At 52.2% G+C, this 18,756-nt stretch overlaps 20 non-coding genes across 20 annotated transcripts; all 20 read right to left on the bottom strand.

Moving 5' to 3' along the window:
- Nucleotides 1-167: 167 nt before the first annotated feature.
- On the bottom strand, nt 168-239 carry Trnae-cuc. The gene has a single exon. It is a non-coding gene; the product is annotated as a tRNA-Glu (tRNA).
- Nucleotides 240-684: 445 nt separating this feature from the next.
- Trnal-uag lies at nt 685-766 on the bottom strand. Its single transcript has one exon. It is a non-coding gene; the product is annotated as a tRNA-Leu (tRNA).
- A 747-nt stretch (nt 767-1,513) lies between these two features.
- Nucleotides 1,514-1,585, bottom strand: Trnah-gug. The gene has a single exon. It is a non-coding gene; the product is annotated as a tRNA-His (tRNA).
- Nucleotides 1,586-1,959: 374 nt separating this feature from the next.
- On the bottom strand, nt 1,960-2,031 carry Trnae-cuc. The gene has a single exon. It is a non-coding gene; the product is annotated as a tRNA-Glu (tRNA).
- Nucleotides 2,032-2,476: 445 nt separating this feature from the next.
- Nucleotides 2,477-2,558, bottom strand: Trnal-uag. Its single transcript has one exon. It is a non-coding gene; the product is annotated as a tRNA-Leu (tRNA).
- A 747-nt stretch (nt 2,559-3,305) lies between these two features.
- Nucleotides 3,306-3,377, bottom strand: Trnah-gug. The gene has a single exon. It is a non-coding gene; the product is annotated as a tRNA-His (tRNA).
- Nucleotides 3,378-3,751: 374 nt separating this feature from the next.
- On the bottom strand, nt 3,752-3,823 carry Trnae-cuc. Its single transcript has one exon. It is a non-coding gene; the product is annotated as a tRNA-Glu (tRNA).
- Nucleotides 3,824-4,268: 445 nt separating this feature from the next.
- Trnal-uag lies at nt 4,269-4,350 on the bottom strand. The gene has a single exon. It is a non-coding gene; the product is annotated as a tRNA-Leu (tRNA).
- Nucleotides 4,351-5,097: 747 nt separating this feature from the next.
- Nucleotides 5,098-5,169, bottom strand: Trnah-gug. The gene has a single exon. It is a non-coding gene; the product is annotated as a tRNA-His (tRNA).
- A 374-nt stretch (nt 5,170-5,543) lies between these two features.
- Nucleotides 5,544-5,615, bottom strand: Trnae-cuc. Its single transcript has one exon. It is a non-coding gene; the product is annotated as a tRNA-Glu (tRNA).
- A 7,346-nt stretch (nt 5,616-12,961) lies between these two features.
- Nucleotides 12,962-13,033, bottom strand: Trnah-gug. Its single transcript has one exon. It is a non-coding gene; the product is annotated as a tRNA-His (tRNA).
- Nucleotides 13,034-13,407: 374 nt separating this feature from the next.
- Trnae-cuc lies at nt 13,408-13,479 on the bottom strand. Its single transcript has one exon. It is a non-coding gene; the product is annotated as a tRNA-Glu (tRNA).
- Nucleotides 13,480-13,924: 445 nt separating this feature from the next.
- Nucleotides 13,925-14,006, bottom strand: Trnal-uag. Its single transcript has one exon. It is a non-coding gene; the product is annotated as a tRNA-Leu (tRNA).
- Nucleotides 14,007-14,753: 747 nt separating this feature from the next.
- On the bottom strand, nt 14,754-14,825 carry Trnah-gug. The gene has a single exon. It is a non-coding gene; the product is annotated as a tRNA-His (tRNA).
- Nucleotides 14,826-15,199: 374 nt separating this feature from the next.
- Nucleotides 15,200-15,271, bottom strand: Trnae-cuc. Its single transcript has one exon. It is a non-coding gene; the product is annotated as a tRNA-Glu (tRNA).
- A 445-nt stretch (nt 15,272-15,716) lies between these two features.
- On the bottom strand, nt 15,717-15,798 carry Trnal-uag. The gene has a single exon. It is a non-coding gene; the product is annotated as a tRNA-Leu (tRNA).
- A 747-nt stretch (nt 15,799-16,545) lies between these two features.
- On the bottom strand, nt 16,546-16,617 carry Trnah-gug. The gene has a single exon. It is a non-coding gene; the product is annotated as a tRNA-His (tRNA).
- Nucleotides 16,618-16,991: 374 nt separating this feature from the next.
- Nucleotides 16,992-17,063, bottom strand: Trnae-cuc. Its single transcript has one exon. It is a non-coding gene; the product is annotated as a tRNA-Glu (tRNA).
- A 445-nt stretch (nt 17,064-17,508) lies between these two features.
- On the bottom strand, nt 17,509-17,590 carry Trnal-uag. Its single transcript has one exon. It is a non-coding gene; the product is annotated as a tRNA-Leu (tRNA).
- A 747-nt stretch (nt 17,591-18,337) lies between these two features.
- On the bottom strand, nt 18,338-18,409 carry Trnah-gug. Its single transcript has one exon. It is a non-coding gene; the product is annotated as a tRNA-His (tRNA).
- Between the last annotated feature and the right edge of the window lie 347 nt (nt 18,410-18,756).

Below are 18,756 nucleotides of genomic sequence, written 5' to 3'. Positions count from 1 at the left end.
TTGACTACAGGTATGTGGCTGGATAACAAGTGGATAGACGCTTCATCTCTCTCGCCGTCAGGTGTTGCCGTGAATCATACTTAACGTAGCTTTCTGCACGCGTCAGCGTAGCGTCAGTCGAGCAAAGTCGAGACAAGTCGCATAAGAGGAGCAACAAAAACGCGCGATTCCGGTACCGGGAATCGAACCCGGGCCTCCTGGGTGAGAGCCAGGTATCCTAGCCACTAGACCACACCGGATAACGACGGCAGTGCTCTTTCCAGCGAACGCAGGAGCCACCCACGGTTAACTGACGACAACTGTAAAAAATCCACTCTCTCGCGTTATAGAACGGCGTGCCCCGGACGCATTTCGTGGAGACGGACGCCAGCAATGATGAGAGCAAAAGGTGCCTACAAATCCTGTCGTTGCACCACGCACTGTTCTACGACAATTCACCAAGCAGACGCTCACGCCTTGTTGTGCTGTTTCCTTTGCGGGCAATGAGTGCACCTGCCTTCGACACAGGAAACATTACACGTTTGGCAGCTGTGGGATTGGAACCCACGCCTCCGAAGAGAATGGTGCCTGAAACCAGCGCCTTAGACCGCTCGGCCACGCTACCTACACAGCACGCGCGTCACAAGAGCTGCGTCCTACCCCACGAGAACACACCGCAACGGCACAAAAATGAGACGTAAAAAGTGGCAACGGTGGGATTCGAACCCACGCCTCCGAAGAGACTGGTGCCTAAAACCAGCGCCTTAGACCGCTCGGCCACGTTACCGTTGGAGCAGCAGCCGCAAAACGTTTCCTTTGTACTACAAAGATCACTTCGAAATGGAAGTATCTTGGCAATCGCCGTGCCATGTATTTCCACTGCTCTCCCACTGGAAGCGTCTCTTTAGGCCATCCACAGCAAGAAAAAGCCGTGCCCGCCGTATGGTAGCGACGCCACTTGTCTGTAGCTGTCGCAGTTAAGGAGAAAGCGTCAAGAGACGTTTTCGTACCGTGACCAGGTTTCGAACCTGGGCTTTCCGTAACCACTAAAGTATCGTAGCTGTAACTGTCAGGCGGAGCCACAATGCTCCATGTATCAAACATATGTGAGCTCAAGGAGGTTACACTTGAAGAAAAAGCGGCAGCTTAACGCGATCACAGCAAAGCCCCCGGCAGCTACGGGATTCGAAACCGCGCCTACAGAGAGTCTGGTGCCTTAAACCAGCGCCTTAAAGCGCTCGGCCACGCTACATGCGCTGCTTGGTGCGCCAGTGTTCCTAGCATTTGTACAAACAGTGCACGCCACAGCTTCCTGTTCTGCTGGGACTGGCTGCTCATCCATCGCACTTCAAACAACTGCCCTTTTCGACTACAGAGAGCAGCGGACGTCTGCGCTCTGGGAGGCGACATTACGTGTTGGGGATGAAGTGGTAGGGCAAACTGCGGCCTGCGGAACACGAGTGAAAAAATCAAGAGAGTACTGTCATTTCGAGTACTCGTCATTGCAACGGCAGCAAGGCAAAACTTTCAAAATTGCCGTGACCAGGATTCGAACCTGGGTTATTGCGGCCACAACGCAATGTCCTAACCACTAGACGATCACGGCCACGGACGCGCCCGCGAAAGCAGCTGCCTGTAATGCAAGTGGCGATACACAGCAGAGCCTAGGCCAAGGTGTACGCCACAGCAGTGTGAGACACGGTCTCCATCACATGTATACGAGCAAATGAACGTGCCTGCGCTGTCAGGACACTAACTACAGTGGTTAGCTGCATTCACCTCCGTGGCAATGTCTTGCAGTCCCCCAAGCCTCTTGACTACAGGTATGTGGCTGGATAACAAGTGGATAGACGCTTCATCTCTCTCGCCGTCAGGTGTTGCCGTGAATCATACTTAACGTAGCTTTCTGCACGCGTCAGCGTAGCGTCAGTCGAGCAAAGTCGAGACAAGTCGCATAAGAGGAGCAACAAAAACGCGCGATTCCGGTACCGGGAATCGAACCCGGGCCTCCTGGGTGAGAGCCAGGTATCCTAGCCACTAGACCACACCGGATAACGACGGCAGTGCTCTTTCCAGCGAACGCAGGAGCCACCCACGGTTAACTGACGACAACTGTAAAAAATCCACTCTCTCGCGTTATAGAACGGCGTGCCCCGGACGCATTTCGTGGAGACGGACGCCAGCAATGATGAGAGCAAAAGGTGCCTACAAATCCTGTCGTTGCACCACGCACTGTTCTACGACAATTCACCAAGCAGACGCTCACGCCTTGTTGTGCTGTTTCCTTTGCGGGCAATGAGTGCACCTGCCTTCGACACAGGAAACATTACACGTTTGGCAGCTGTGGGATTGGAACCCACGCCTCCGAAGAGAATGGTGCCTGAAACCAGCGCCTTAGACCGCTCGGCCACGCTACCTACACAGCACGCGCGTCACAAGAGCTGCGTCCTACCCCACGAGAACACACCGCAACGGCACAAAAATGAGACGTAAAAAGTGGCAACGGTGGGATTCGAACCCACGCCTCCGAAGAGACTGGTGCCTAAAACCAGCGCCTTAGACCGCTCGGCCACGTTACCGTTGGAGCAGCAGCCGCAAAACGTTTCCTTTGTACTACAAAGATCACTTCGAAATGGAAGTATCTTGGCAATCGCCGTGCCATGTATTTCCACTGCTCTCCCACTGGAAGCGTCTCTTTAGGCCATCCACAGCAAGAAAAAGCCGTGCCCGCCGTATGGTAGCGACGCCACTTGTCTGTAGCTGTCGCAGTTAAGGAGAAAGCGTCAAGAGACGTTTTCGTACCGTGACCAGGTTTCGAACCTGGGCTTTCCGTAACCACTAAAGTATCGTAGCTGTAACTGTCAGGCGGAGCCACAATGCTCCATGTATCAAACATATGTGAGCTCAAGGAGGTTACACTTGAAGAAAAAGCGGCAGCTTAACGCGATCACAGCAAAGCCCCCGGCAGCTACGGGATTCGAAACCGCGCCTACAGAGAGTCTGGTGCCTTAAACCAGCGCCTTAAAGCGCTCGGCCACGCTACATGCGCTGCTTGGTGCGCCAGTGTTCCTAGCATTTGTACAAACAGTGCACGCCACAGCTTCCTGTTCTGCTGGGACTGGCTGCTCATCCATCGCACTTCAAACAACTGCCCTTTTCGACTACAGAGAGCAGCGGACGTCTGCGCTCTGGGAGGCGACATTACGTGTTGGGGATGAAGTGGTAGGGCAAACTGCGGCCTGCGGAACACGAGTGAAAAAATCAAGAGAGTACTGTCATTTCGAGTACTCGTCATTGCAACGGCAGCAAGGCAAAACTTTCAAAATTGCCGTGACCAGGATTCGAACCTGGGTTATTGCGGCCACAACGCAATGTCCTAACCACTAGACGATCACGGCCACGGACGCGCCCGCGAAAGCAGCTGCCTGTAATGCAAGTGGCGATACACAGCAGAGCCTAGGCCAAGGTGTACGCCACAGCAGTGTGAGACACGGTCTCCATCACATGTATACGAGCAAATGAACGTGCCTGCGCTGTCAGGACACTAACTACAGTGGTTAGCTGCATTCACCTCCGTGGCAATGTCTTGCAGTCCCCCAAGCCTCTTGACTACAGGTATGTGGCTGGATAACAAGTGGATAGACGCTTCATCTCTCTCGCCGTCAGGTGTTGCCGTGAATCATACTTAACGTAGCTTTCTGCACGCGTCAGCGTAGCGTCAGTCGAGCAAAGTCGAGACAAGTCGCATAAGAGGAGCAACAAAAACGCGCGATTCCGGTACCGGGAATCGAACCCGGGCCTCCTGGGTGAGAGCCAGGTATCCTAGCCACTAGACCACACCGGATAACGACGGCAGTGCTCTTTCCAGCGAACGCAGGAGCCACCCACGGTTAACTGACGACAACTGTAAAAAATCCACTCTCTCGCGTTATAGAACGGCGTGCCCCGGACGCATTTCGTGGAGACGGACGCCAGCAATGATGAGAGCAAAAGGTGCCTACAAATCCTGTCGTTGCACCACGCACTGTTCTACGACAATTCACCAAGCAGACGCTCACGCCTTGTTGTGCTGTTTCCTTTGCGGGCAATGAGTGCACCTGCCTTCGACACAGGAAACATTACACGTTTGGCAGCTGTGGGATTGGAACCCACGCCTCCGAAGAGAATGGTGCCTGAAACCAGCGCCTTAGACCGCTCGGCCACGCTACCTACACAGCACGCGCGTCACAAGAGCTGCGTCCTACCCCACGAGAACACACCGCAACGGCACAAAAATGAGACGTAAAAAGTGGCAACGGTGGGATTCGAACCCACGCCTCCGAAGAGACTGGTGCCTAAAACCAGCGCCTTAGACCGCTCGGCCACGTTACCGTTGGAGCAGCAGCCGCAAAACGTTTCCTTTGTACTACAAAGATCACTTCGAAATGGAAGTATCTTGGCAATCGCCGTGCCATGTATTTCCACTGCTCTCCCACTGGAAGCGTCTCTTTAGGCCATCCACAGCAAGAAAAAGCCGTGCCCGCCGTATGGTAGCGACGCCACTTGTCTGTAGCTGTCGCAGTTAAGGAGAAAGCGTCAAGAGACGTTTTCGTACCGTGACCAGGTTTCGAACCTGGGCTTTCCGTAACCACTAAAGTATCGTAGCTGTAACTGTCAGGCGGAGCCACAATGCTCCATGTATCAAACATATGTGAGCTCAAGGAGGTTACACTTGAAGAAAAAGCGGCAGCTTAACGCGATCACAGCAAAGCCCCCGGCAGCTACGGGATTCGAAACCGCGCCTACAGAGAGTCTGGTGCCTTAAACCAGCGCCTTAAAGCGCTCGGCCACGCTACATGCGCTGCTTGGTGCGCCAGTGTTCCTAGCATTTGTACAAACAGTGCACGCCACAGCTTCCTGTTCTGCTGGGACTGGCTGCTCATCCATCGCACTTCAAACAACTGCCCTTTTCGACTACAGAGAGCAGCGGACGTCTGCGCTCTGGGAGGCGACATTACGTGTTGGGGATGAAGTGGTAGGGCAAACTGCGGCCTGCGGAACACGAGTGAAAAAATCAAGAGAGTACTGTCATTTCGAGTACTCGTCATTGCAACGGCAGCAAGGCAAAACTTTCAAAATTGCCGTGACCAGGATTCGAACCTGGGTTATTGCGGCCACAACGCAATGTCCTAACCACTAGACGATCACGGCCACGGACGCGCCCGCGAAAGCAGCTGCCTGTAATGCAAGTGGCGATACACAGCAGAGCCTAGGCCAAGGTGTACGCCACAGCAGTGTGAGACACGGTCTCCATCACATGTATACGAGCAAATGAACGTGCCTGCGCTGTCAGGACACTAACTACAGTGGTTAGCTGCATTCACCTCCGTGGCAATGTCTTGCAGTCCCCCAAGCCTCTTGACTACAGGTATGTGGCTGGATAACAAGTGGATAGACGCTTCATCTCTCTCGCCGTCAGGTGTTGCCGTGAATCATACTTAACGTAGCTTTCTGCACGCGTCAGCGTAGCGTCAGTCGAGCAAAGTCGAGACAAGTCGCATAAGAGGAGCAACAAAAACGCGCGATTCCGGTACCGGGAATCGAACCCGGGCCTCCTGGGTGAGAGCCAGGTATCCTAGCCACTAGACCACACCGGATAACGACGGCAGTGCTCTTTCCAGCGAACGCAGGAGCCACCCACGGTTAACTGACGACAACTGTAAAAAATCCACTCTCTCGCGTTATAGAACGGCGTGCCCCGGACGCATTTCGTGGAGACGGACGCCAGCAATGATGAGAGCAAAAGGTGCCTACAAATCCTGTCGTTGCACCACGCACTGTTCTACGACAATTCACCAAGCAGACGCTCACGCCTTGTTGTGCTGTTTCCTTTGCGGGCAATGAGTGCACCTGCCTTCGACACAGGAAACATTACACGTTTGGCAGCTGTGGGATTGGAACCCACGCCTCCGAAGAGAATGGTGCCTGAAACCAGCGCCTTAGATCGCTCGGCCACGCTACCTACACAGCACGCGCGTCACAAGAGCTGCGTCCTACCCCACGAGAACACACCGCAACGGCACAAAAATGAGACGTAAAAAGTGGCAACTTTTTTTTTTTTTTTTTTTTTTTTTTTTTTTTTTTTTTTTTTTTTTTTGTTTTTGGCCTCCCAACTCCCCTTATAGCCCGGCCTTGCGCTCTCCAATTTTGCCTTCTTCGGCGAGCTTCTTCAGCTATAAAATAAAACGGTGCTGCTTGCAAACAGAAAAGACGAATTGTTGCACTGTCCATTCAGTTGAAAACCGTAAACTTCTCGGTATGGTTCCTTGGAAGACGTTGGTGTTCAAGATGAAGTGAGGAAATCGGAGATACTGGATTGCTTTGAGGAAAGTTTCTTGTGGCTGTTCACCGCGAACGAAGCATCGAAGGAAAACTAAAACCTCTTGAAGTGAAAGTGCAGGCCTATAATGACAGCAAGCAGTAGCTTTGCGCCTACACGCCTTAAAATAAAAAATGAAAGAATAACAGCGCATGAGGCGCTGTCCACCTAAATTCAGTAAAGGAAAGAATAAAATTGAAAAAAAGAATAAAAAATCAAAACTGCCTGAGTTAGTCCTCTCAGTCACAGGGAAGGAACACCCTTCACACGTCCCATGATTTGTTGTTCAAAATGCTTCGGAGCGGCCATTAAAATAAGTAATGAAAAAAGTCACAAAAATTTAAAAGTATCCACACATGTCAAAGGAATGAGTAGACTCCCGAACTTTCCGAAAACTGTCCGGCGGAAAACGAGAAGGAAAACACAATCCTCGCCGACGTAAGAAAAAGAAAGTAAAAAATCCTCTTTTCTTCAAAACCAAACAATCTCCGTGGCAGCGCGGTGCGTAACGCATCCTTGAATGTACGCCGATGACGGAGGAACCAGACGGTGTAAAAAAAAATAAATAAAACATAAAGAAATCACTAAACCACAACGAAACACAAACACACACGAACATAGGATAAAACTGTGTTAAACTTTTCGTCGTCGTTTCCACGTTGCAGTCCGGCACAAGCGTAAGCATCGTACTTGTTGAATGATTCACTGTTCCTGTAGTATTCAATTTGCATTAACTATGTATCCGGGCCCGGAGACAATGCAAAACACAGAAGTAAAGAAAAGTCGCAGCAGTGAAGTGTTGCTTACAACAGTTTGTCGTGGGCAAATGCGAGTGCAATGTGCAGAAAATTGGCAAAGATTTTGTCATAGTCTTTCCTGGTTTTAGTGAGGTCATGTTGCGTGGACAAATAAACCAGATAGGCATAGTCGTCCGTAAGTCGCAATTGCAGGAGGGCGAACACAGTGTGAGCCACGATCCACGCAGTGGCGGCACGCTTCGTATGCGGATATGGGTTGAAGTCCGGGATCAATGCCGTGTCCGCAGAAAAGGCGGCAGCGCTGGTCCGGTTGATAAGTGCGAGCATCCTGACGGCAATGTTCCAAGCCGACTGTGACCTCAGGCACACGAAACGATGGTCTAAGGTGTCGTCTTGGCGACAGTCTTCACACAAGCTCGATGGAGATAAGTGAATGCGGCGCAGCTTTTCGTTGGTGGGCAGAATTCGGTTAACCACTTGGTACCAAAAGCTGCTGACGTCCGCTGACAGGAAGGGAGCGTGAACATGAGCCCACACCGTCCTCCACGCAGATCGCGGGTAGCGCGCCTCCATCTTATTACCGACTGGCCGTCCTCTTAGTCCCTGGTAGACACGTTTCACAGTCCGTGTGCGAGGGTCGAGTACGTCGGCGGCGAGATAACTTTTTTGAATGTAGTATTCTCGAACATAACGCAGCTGAAACGGTATTGTAGTCGGGTCTAGAGGTGCTACGTCAGAAAGTGGACGATGAATAGCGAACAGAACAGCTGTGGGGCTCGACGGATCCTGTTCAATAGTGACGCTCGTCCGATGAAGGAGCAACGCTGCGGCTTTCATAGCAAAATGAATGAGCCCGAGCCCACCCTGTTCGCGCGGTAAAGTACATGTTTCGTAAGACACCTTGAAAATATGTCCCCGCCACAGTAGCCAATAGACTGCCTGTGTTATGGCTCTGCCCAAATTCTTGGGTACCTGAAATAATTGTGCGAGGTACCAGGCTTTGCTGAGCAAGAAAACATTTATTAAAATCACCCGCTGTGTTAATGCAAGGGTGCGAGTAGCGGACAGACTAGCCATAGCTCGTATGCCATTTAAGACAATACGCCAGTTGTAGGACGCAGTCTGTAACAGATTGGCTTGAAAGCGAACACCCAAAATCTTGTGTTCCTGCTTCACTGTAAACCATGGGCGTTTGAAGCCACGTGTCGCTGCATAAATAGGCAGAAAAACCGTCTTACGGGTATTGATGCTCGCACCGGATGCACGTTCATACTGTGTAAGAACAGCGCGTATTGTATCAAAATCGGTAGCCGAGGACACCAAGAGGCCAAGGTCGTCAGCATAGGCGCGACAAACGTGCTTCTCATCCCCAATACGGATTCCCCTACAAACACTGTGCAACTTACGCAACAAAGGATCTAAGGAGATTGCGTAAAGCGCCATTGACAGAGGGCACCCTTGTTTGACTGAACAGCAGAGCGGAACAGGTTCCGACAAAAATCCATTGATACTAATCCGTGAGGTGGAATTTTTGAAAAGGTTAAAAATCATAGTTATATACTTTACACCGAAACCAAACTTCTGGAGCACTCGCCGGAGATATAGGTGGCTAACTCTGTCAAAAGCCATTGCAAAATCGATGGATAAAATGCCAAAAGGAATCCTATTCGTCGAAGCATAGGCAATGGCATCTCGGTATGTGGACACAGCACCATAGAGAGTGCGTTGAGGCACTGCACAGTATTGAAAGGGACTAATCAGTTTTTTCATGACCAGCTTCAAGCGTGAGGAGACACATTTGGTGAAGAGTTTGTAGTCACCATTAAGAAGGGTGATGGGTCTAAGATTGCACAGTTTCCTGGCGACTGGAACCTTAGGAGCCAAGACCACAATCCCTTCCAGGAAGGACGCAGGAACATCCACACCATTTAAAATTTCATTAAAAACATCAGTCAGGGCCGAGCCAAACAAGTGCCAAAAATGCAAATAAAATTCCGGTGGCAACCCATCAGCGCCCGGTGATTTATTCTGGGAACACAGTTTTAGGACATCACTCACTTCGTCCACAGTAAAGTTTTCTGTGAGGCGACGGCGATCCGCTACGGATAAGACGTACGGAACGTCGTGGAGAAGCTCTGAAATCGCGGCAGTATCAGTGTATTTCTCACTGAAAAGTTCGATGAAGTGACGGTGGGCCTCGGCAAGAATTGCCGCCTGGCTATTAAGCCGCGCACCGTCAGCTGATTCCAGCTCTGTGACGTAACGTCGCTTCGCGCGCCGGCGTTCGCGCAGCTGATGAAACACGGAAGGCGCTTCATCAGCAAGCGCCCCGGGGGCTCGGCTCCGTACGACAGATCCGCGTAACGATTCCCTTTTCAAATCCAGAAGACGGAGTTTGATACGCCGAATTGTCGCCATCCGAAGAGCGGGATTAGTTGTGTGCAGGTGGATGGCATCATTTAAACAGCTCTCGTAAAAGTGCAATGTAGAACGCTCCCAGTGAGCAACATCCTGACCGAACTCCAGGATGGCCTTGCGTAATGCCGGCTTAACAAATTCGACCCACCAAGACAAAGTGGAGGCATAGAGACCGCGATATTTTAGCACCCTCTGCCACACACGCACGATAACCGGCGCAAAATGTGGGTGTGAGAGATGTCGCACATTAAACTTCCATAATCGACTGGCGCGGGGTTTACCCGCCAATAGAGAATGAAAGCGGCAGACATACGCACAATGATCGGAAAAAATCACGGGGTGAACAGAGGAGTCCGTAAGACAGTGCTGTTTATCACGAGAAACATAAATCCTATCGAGCCGACTCCTTCCCGTGGGATAAAAGAAAGTAAAGCCCACGTCCCGCGGGTGTAAATAACACCACGAGTCAATTAAATTCATCTCAGTAACGAGCGTCTGTAATTCTAGGCACTTATAAGGCCGTGGCTCCTGATCTCTATCGTCCAGCACGCAATTAAAATCGCCGCCCATGACTACGGGCAGGTGGGGGCCCTGTAAAAGGTGACAAATGTCACTGCTATAAAACACACGGCGACGTGGCTGCCCGTCGGCACCAGAAGGGGCGTACACGTTAATATATCGTACGTTGTTGATCGTGCAGGCTACACCACGACCGTTAGGAATTGTAGCGACATTACTATAATTATGACCAACACGAATTAATATGGCAGTACCACAATTACACTCGATATCAAAGTTCAAGAGCACTTGATAGCCCGGAATGGAGTGAAGTATATCTATCACAACCTCCTGCAAAAACACTACATCAGCAGCAATGTAATTTATAAAACCCACAAAACTTGCAAACTTCACAGGCGACTCCAACTTATTAAGATTAATAGTAGCCACAACTGATGGAGGGCTTGCTACCATAAACAACAGGGAAAAACAAAGAAAACAAATTAGACGACAGGAGTGGACCCACCCTCCTCCTCCATATCGTCCGCCCAGTCACAACGTTCAAACGGTGCAGCTGAAGTAGGCGGTTCTTGTGTGGGAGGTGCGGACGCGGAATCCTGTGAAGGGGGACGCGTGCGACGCTGGGGGGTGTCTTCCGCCTTACGCTTAACCGAAAGTTGTGCCGGGTTCGTTGCCTGAGACGTCGTAGTGTCCATTGCTAGATTTACATCAGAGTGGTGCAACATTTCCTTTAACTGCTGGACAACCTGTTCCCGCCTGTCTGCCGACACACTTGTCGTAGGCGCCGGCTGACTGCTCGCCACAGGACGCTGTGGACGACGCCCCGTCGCAACCGACGGCCGTGATTCGACTACGGGGCGGGGCAAGGGCTTGTGCGCCGGCTTTTGCACAGATTTTTGCTTTTGTTTTGACTTCGGACGGGGAACCTGCTTCCATTCCGGAGACGGGCTGCGTTCTCCGCGAGAAAAAGACCGTGTGTCTAAAATCCGCGAACTACTGGCACTGCGGAAGCGGTCAGTATTGCCACGCCTCTCCGAAACACTTTCACGCCTGGGCTTTGGTTCCTGTGAGGCAGGAGCCGCGTCCGGAACACCCTGAAGCACGGAAGTAGAAGGTGACGAATCCACAACAGCAACAGGGGGGGTAACCACCTGAACGGGTTCTGATCCGGTCCGCTCCGGAACTACTGGCCCAGCCGGAGGCGGAAGCAATACAGTAGCTACGGGAACTGACTGAGAAGAAACGGACATGTTTTGAACAGAATCAAGTCCGGTTGCAGTGGCATCGACATCCATCGCGACCGCATCAACTAAAGGCGTTGCCGTTTCTGCGGAACGTGCCGGTGAACGGGGAACACCTAACAACACGGCCGCGTACGACGCGTCGTCATCTTGCCCACGGGGCGGTAGCTGCACAGGGCGCCTACGCCGAGGACAATTTTGCCGAAAATGGTCGGTGGCATTGCAATAGGAACACGTTTGCGGCTGACCACTATACGAAATAAAAGCTCGGTGGCCGGCCATAACCAAAAACGAGGGAACGTGCTTCCTCACAATCATCTTGACACTACGGATACCGTTCTCAACCTGATATATGTAAGCGGACGACCACTTTTCCTTCGTAATCGACAAAACTGTGCCATAAGGCATAAGGCTACGAGCTATTGTCTCATTCCTAGTCTCAAACGGCAGATTGAATACCCGAACATTTCGAATACCAAATCCAGCATTCGACAGAGTCACATTGCTAATTGTCCCATCAGAGTGTTTGAATTTACGTACGCCACCGTTTTCACTGACAAGGGCATCGCACAATTCCGGACATTTCAATTTTACAAACAAAGAGTTCAGGAACGCGTCTAATTGCAAGCCTAACACATCACTTTCAGGAATTTTCAAATCATTTTTCATCCACGAATGAATTTCAAAAGCAGACGGTCGGGTTACGTTTCTATCAAACTCGCATTGGATATTATTTTCTCGGTCTTCGGAATCCATGTTAACTTACAGTTCAGCTGACTAGTGCAGCGAAGAAACAGTCACCGCGATGAACCGCCGCCGACCGCGAAGCACACGTAAACACCGCCCGACACGCCGGAGCGAGCGCGCGATGTGTTCGGGCCCACGACTCCGAAGAGACTGGTGCCTAAAACCAGCGCCTTAGACCGCTCGGCCACGTTACCGTTGGAGCAGCAGCCGCAAAACGTTTCCTTTGTACTACAAAGATCACTTCGAAATGGAAGTATCTTGGCAATCGCCGTGCCATGTATTTCCACTGCTCTCCCACTGGAAGCGTCTCTTTAGGCCATCCACAGCAAGAAAAAGCCGTGCCCGCCGTATGGTAGCGACGCCACTTGTCTGTAGCTGTCGCAGTTAAGGAGACAGCGTCAAGAGACGTTTTCGTACCGTGACCAGGTTTCGAACCTGGGCTTTCCGTAACCACTAAAGTATCGTAGCTGTAACTGTCAGGCGGAGCCACAATGCTCCATGTATCAAACATATGTGAGCTCAAGGAGGTTACACTTGAAGAAAAAGCGGCAGCTTAACGCGATCACAGCAAAGCCCCCGGCAGCTACGGGATTCGAAACCGCGCCTACAGAGAGTCTGGTGCCTTAAACCAGCGCCTTAAAGCGCTCGGCCACGCTACATGCGCTGCTTGGTGCGCCAGTGTTCCTAGCATTTGTACAAACAGTGCACGCCACAGCTTCCTGTTCTGCTGGGACTGGCTGCTCATCCATCGCACTTCAAACAACTGCCCTTTTCGACTACAGAGAGCAGCGGACGTCTGCGCTCTGGGAGGCGACATTACGTGTTGGGGATGAAGTGGTAGGGCAAACTGCGGCCTGCGGAACACGAGTGAAAAAATCAAGAGAGTACTGTCATTTCGAGTACTCGTCATTGCAACGGCAGCAAGGCAAAACTTTCAAAATTGCCGTGACCAGGATTCGAACCTGGGTTATTGCGGCCACAACGCAATGTCCTAACCACTAGACGATCACGGCCACGGACGCGCCCGCGAAAGCAGCTGCCTGTAATGCAAGTGGCGATACACAGCAGAGCCTAGGCCAAGGTGTACGCCACAGCAGTGTGAGACACGGTCTCCATCACATGTATACGAGCAAATGAACGTGCCTGCGCTGTCAGGACACTAACTACAGTGGTTAGCTGCATTCACCTCCGTGGCAATGTCTTGCAGTCCCCCAAGCCTCTTGACTACAGGTATGTGGCTGGATAACAAGTGGATAGACGCTTCATCTCTCTCGCCGTCAGGTGTTGCCGTGAATCATACTTAACGTAGCTTTCTGCACGCGTCAGCGTAGCGTCAGTCGAGCAAAGTCGAGACAAGTCGCATAAGAGGAGCAACAAAAACGCGCGATTCCGGTACCGGGAATCGAACCCGGGCCTCCTGGGTGAGAGCCAGGTATCCTAGCCACTAGACCACACCGGATAACGACGGCAGTGCTCTTTCCAGCGAACGCAGGAGCCACCCACGGTTAACTGACGACAACTGTAAAAAATCCACTCTCTCGCGTTATAGAACGGCGTGCCCCGGACGCATTTCGTGGAGACGGACGCCAGCAATGATGAGAGCAAAAGGTGCCTACAAATCCTGTCGTTGCACCACGCACTGTTCTACGACAATTCACCAAGCAGACGCTCACGCCTTGTTGTGCTGTTTCCTTTGCGGGCAATGAGTGCACCTGCCTTCGACACAGGAAACATTACACGTTTGGCAGCTGTGGGATTGGAACCCACGCCTCCGAAGAGAATGGTGCCTGAAACCAGCGCCTTAGACCGCTCGGCCACGCTACCTACACAGCACGCGCGTCACAAGAGCTGCGTCCTACCCCACGAGAACACACCGCAACGGCACAAAAATGAGACGTAAAAAGTGGCAACGGTGGGATTCGAACCCACGCCTCCGAAGAGACTGGTGCCTAAAACCAGCGCCTTAGACCGCTCGGCCACGTTACCGTTGGAGCAGCAGCCGCAAAACGTTTCCTTTGTACTACAAAGATCACTTCGAAATGGAAGTATCTTGGCAATCGCCGTGCCATGTATTTCCACTGCTCTCCCACTGGAAGCGTCTCTTTAGGCCATCCACAGCAAGAAAAAGCCGTGCCCGCCGTATGGTAGCGACGCCACTTGTCTGTAGCTGTCGCAGTTAAGGAGAAAGCGTCAAGAGACGTTTTCGTACCGTGACCAGGTTTCGAACCTGGGCTTTCCGTAACCACTAAAGTATCGTAGCTGTAACTGTCAGGCGGAGCCACAATGCTCCATGTATCAAACATATGTGAGCTCAAGGAGGTTACACTTGAAGAAAAAGCGGCAGCTTAACGCGATCACAGCAAAGCCCCCGGCAGCTACGGGATTCGAAACCGCGCCTACAGAGAGTCTGGTGCCTTAAACCAGCGCCTTAAAGCGCTCGGCCACGCTACATGCGCTGCTTGGTGCGCCAGTGTTCCTAGCATTTGTACAAACAGTGCACGCCACAGCTTCCTGTTCTGCTGGGACTGGCTGCTCATCCATCGCACTTCAAACAACTGCCCTTTTCGACTACAGAGAGCAGCGGACGTCTGCGCTCTGGGAGGCGACATTACGTGTTGGGGATGAAGTGGTAGGGCAAACTGCGGCCTGCGGAACACGAGTGAAAAAATCAAGAGAGTACTGTCATTTCGAGTACTCGTCATTGCAACGGCAGCAAGGCAAAACTTTCAAAATTGCCGTGACCAGTATTCGAACCTGGGTTATTGCGGCCACAACGCAATGTCCTAACCACTAGACGATCACGGCCACGGACGCGCCCGCGAAAGCAGCTGCCTGTAATGCAAGTGGCGATACACAGCAGAGCCTAGGCCAAGGTGTACGCCACAGCAGTGTGAGACACGGTCTCCATCACATGTATACGAGCAAATGAACGTGCCTGCGCTGTCAGGACACTAACTACAGTGGTTAGCTGCATTCACCTCCGTGGCAATGTCTTGCAGTCCCCCAAGCCTCTTGACTACAGGTATGTGGCTGGATAACAAGTGGATAGACGCTTCATCTCTCTCGCCGTCAGGTGTTGCCGTGAATCATACTTAACGTAGCTTTCTGCACGCGTCAGCGTAGCGTCAGTCGAGCAAAGTCGAGACAAGTCGCATAAGAGGAGCAACAAAAACGCGCGATTCCGGTACCGGGAATCGAACCCGGGCCTCCTGGGTGAGAGCCAGGTATCCTAGCCACTAGACCACACCGGATAACGACGGCAGTGCTCTTTCCAGCGAACGCAGGAGCCACCCACGGTTAACTGACGACAACTGTAAAAAATCCACTCTCTCGCGTTATAGAACGGCGTGCCCCGGACGCATTTCGTGGAGACGGACGCCAGCAATGATGAGAGCAAAAGGTGCCTACAAATCCTGTCGTTGCACCACGCACTGTTCTACGACAATTCACCAAGCAGACGCTCACGCCTTGTTGTGCTGTTTCCTTTGCGGGCAATGAGTGCACCTGCCTTCGACACAGGAAACATTACACGTTTGGCAGCTGTGGGATTGGAACCCACGCCTCCGAAGAGAATGGTGCCTGAAACCAGCGCCTTAGACCGCTCGGCCACGCTACCTACACAGCACGCGCGTCACAAGAGCTGCGTCCTACCCCACGAGAACACACCGCAACGGCACAAAAATGAGACGTAAAAAGTGGCAACGGTGGGATTCGAACCCACGCCTCCGAAGAGACTGGTGCCTAAAACCAGCGCCTTAGACCGCTCGGCCACGTTACCGTTGGAGCAGCAGCCGCAAAACGTTTCCTTTGTACTACAAAGATCACTTCGAAATGGAAGTATCTTGGCAATCGCCGTGCCATGTATTTCCACTGCTCTCCCACTGGAAGCGTCTCTTTAGGCCATCCACAGCAAGAAAAAGCCGTGCCCGCCGTATGGTAGCGACGCCACTTGTCTGTAGCTGTCGCAGTTAAGGAGAAAGCGTCAAGAGACGTTTTCGTACCGTGACCAGGTTTCGAACCTGGGCTTTCCGTAACCACTAAAGTAACGTAGCTGTAACTGTCAGGCGGAGCCACAATGCTCCATGTATCAAACATATGTGAGCTCAAGGAGGTTACACTTGAAGAAAAAGCGGCAGCTTAACGCGATCACAGCAAAGCCCCCGGCAGCTACGGGATTCGAAACCGCGCCTACAGAGAGTCTGGTGCCTTAAACCAGCGCCTTAAAGCGCTCGGCCACGCTACATGCGCTGCTTGGTGCGCCAGTGTTCCTAGCATTTGTACAAACAGTGCACGCCACAGCTTCCTGTTCTGCTGGGACTGGCTGCTCATCCATCGCACTTCAAACAACTGCCCTTTTCGACTACAGAGAGCAGCGGACGTCTGCGCTCTGGGAGGCGACATTACGTGTTGGGGATGAAGTGGTAGGGCAAACTGCGGCCTGCGGAACACGAGTGAAAAAATCAAGAGAGTACTGTCATTTCGAGTACTCGTCATTGCAACGGCAGCAAGGCAAAACTTTCAAAATTGCCGTGACCAGGATTCGAACCTGGGTTATTGCGGCCACAACGCAATGTCCTAACCACTAGACGATCACGGCCACGGACGCGCCCGCGAAAGCAGCTGCCTGTAATGCAAGTGGCGATACACAGCAGAGCCTAGGCCAAGGTGTACGCCACAGCAGTGTGAGACACGGTCTCCATCACATGTATACGAGCAAATGAACGTGCCTGCGCTGTCAGGACACTAACTACAGTGGTTAGCTGCATTCACCTCCGTGGCAATGTCTTGCAGTCCCCCAAGCCTCTTGACTACAGGTATGTGGCTGGATAACAAGTGGATAGACGCTTCATCTCTCTCGCCGTCAGGTGTTGCCGTGAATCATACTTAACGTAGCTTTCTGCACGCGTCAGCGTAGCGTCAGTCGAGCAAAGTCGAGACAAGTCGCATAAGAGGAGCAACAAAAACGCGCGATTCCGGTACCGGGAATCGAACCCGGGCCTCCTGGGTGAGAGCCAGGTATCCTAGCCACTAGACCACACCGGATAACGACGGCAGTGCTCTTTCCAGCGAACGCAGGAGCCACCCACGGTTAACTGACGACAACTGTAAAAAATCCACTCTCTCGCGTTATAGAACGGCGTGCCCCGGACGCATTTCGTGGAGACGGACGCCAGCAATGATGAGAGCAAAAGGTGCCTACAAATCCTGTCGTTGCACCACGCACTGTTCTACGACAATTCACCAAGCAGACGCTCACGCCTTGTTGTGCTGTTTCCTTTGCGGGCAATGAGTGCACCTGCCTTCGACACAGGAAACATTACACGTTTGGCAGCTGTGGGATTGGAACCCACGCCTCCGAAGAGAATGGTGCCTGAAACCAGCGCCTTAGACCGCTCGGCCACGCTACCTACACAGCACGCGCGTCACAAGAGCTGCGTCCTACCCCACGAGAACACACCGCAACGGCACAAAAATGAGACGTAAAAAGTGGCAACGGTGGGATTCGAACCCACGCCTCCGAAGAGACTGGTGCCTAAAACCAGCGCCTTAGACCGCTCGGCCACGTTACCGTTGGAGCAGCAGCCGCAAAACGTTTCCTTTGTACTACAAAGATCACTTCGAAATGGAAGTATCTTGGCAATCGCCGTGCCATGTATTTCCACTGCTCTCCCACTGGAAGCGTCTCTTTAGGCCATCCACAGCAAGAAAAAGCCGTGCCCGCCGTATGGTAGCGACGCCACTTGTCTGTAGCTGTCGCAGTTAAGGAGAAAGCGTCAAGAGACGTTTTCGTACCGTGACCAGGTTTCGAACCTGGGCTTTCCGTAACCACTAAAGTATCGTAGCTGTAACTGTCAGGCGGAGCCACAATGCTCCATGTATCAAACATATGTGAGCTCAAGGAGGTTACACTTGAAGAAAAAGCGGCAGCTTAACGCGATCACAGCAAAGCCCCCGGCAGCTACGGGATTCGAAACCGCGCCTACAGAGAGTCTGGTGCCTTAAACCAGCGCCTTAAAGCGCTCGGCCACGCTACATGCGCTGCTTGGTGCGCCAGTGTTCCTAGCATTTGTACAAACAGTGCACGCCACAGCTTCCTGTTCTGCTGGGACTGGCTGCTCATCCATCGCACTTCAAACAACTGCCCTTTTCGACTACAGAGAGCAGCGGACGTCTGCGCTCTGGGAGGCGACATTACGTGTTGGGGATGAAGTGGTAGGGCAAACTGCGGCCTGCGGAACACGAGTGAAAAAATCAAGAGAGTACTGTCATTTCGAGTACTCGTCATTGCAACGGCAGCAAGGCAAAACTTTCAAAATTGCCGTGACCAGGATTCGAACCTGGGTTATTGCGGCCACAACGCAATGTCCTAACCACTAGACGATCACGGCCACGGACGCGCCCGCGAAAGCAGCTGCCTGTAATGCAAGTGGCGATACACAGCAGAGCCTAGGCCAAGGTGTACGCCACAGCAGTGTGAGACACGGTCTCCATCACATGTATACGAGCAAATGAACGTGCCTGCGCTGTCAGGACACTAACTACAGTGGTTAGCTGCATTCACCTCCGTGGCAATGTCTTGCAGTCCCCCAAGCCTCTTGACTACAGGTATGTGGCTGGATAACAAGTGGATAGACGCTTCATCTCTCTCGCCGTCAGGTGTTGCCGTGAATCATACTTAACGTAGCTTTCTGCACGCGTCAGCGTAGCGTCAGTCGAGCAAAGTCGAGACAAGTCG

The sequence above is a fragment of the Schistocerca piceifrons genome, unplaced genomic scaffold, assembly GCF_021461385.2.
Source record: "Schistocerca piceifrons isolate TAMUIC-IGC-003096 unplaced genomic scaffold, iqSchPice1.1 HiC_scaffold_694, whole genome shotgun sequence".
In the NCBI taxonomy this organism is placed as follows: domain Eukaryota; kingdom Metazoa; phylum Arthropoda; class Insecta; order Orthoptera; family Acrididae; genus Schistocerca; species Schistocerca piceifrons.
This window is presented reverse-complemented; position numbering and strand designations above follow the sequence as displayed.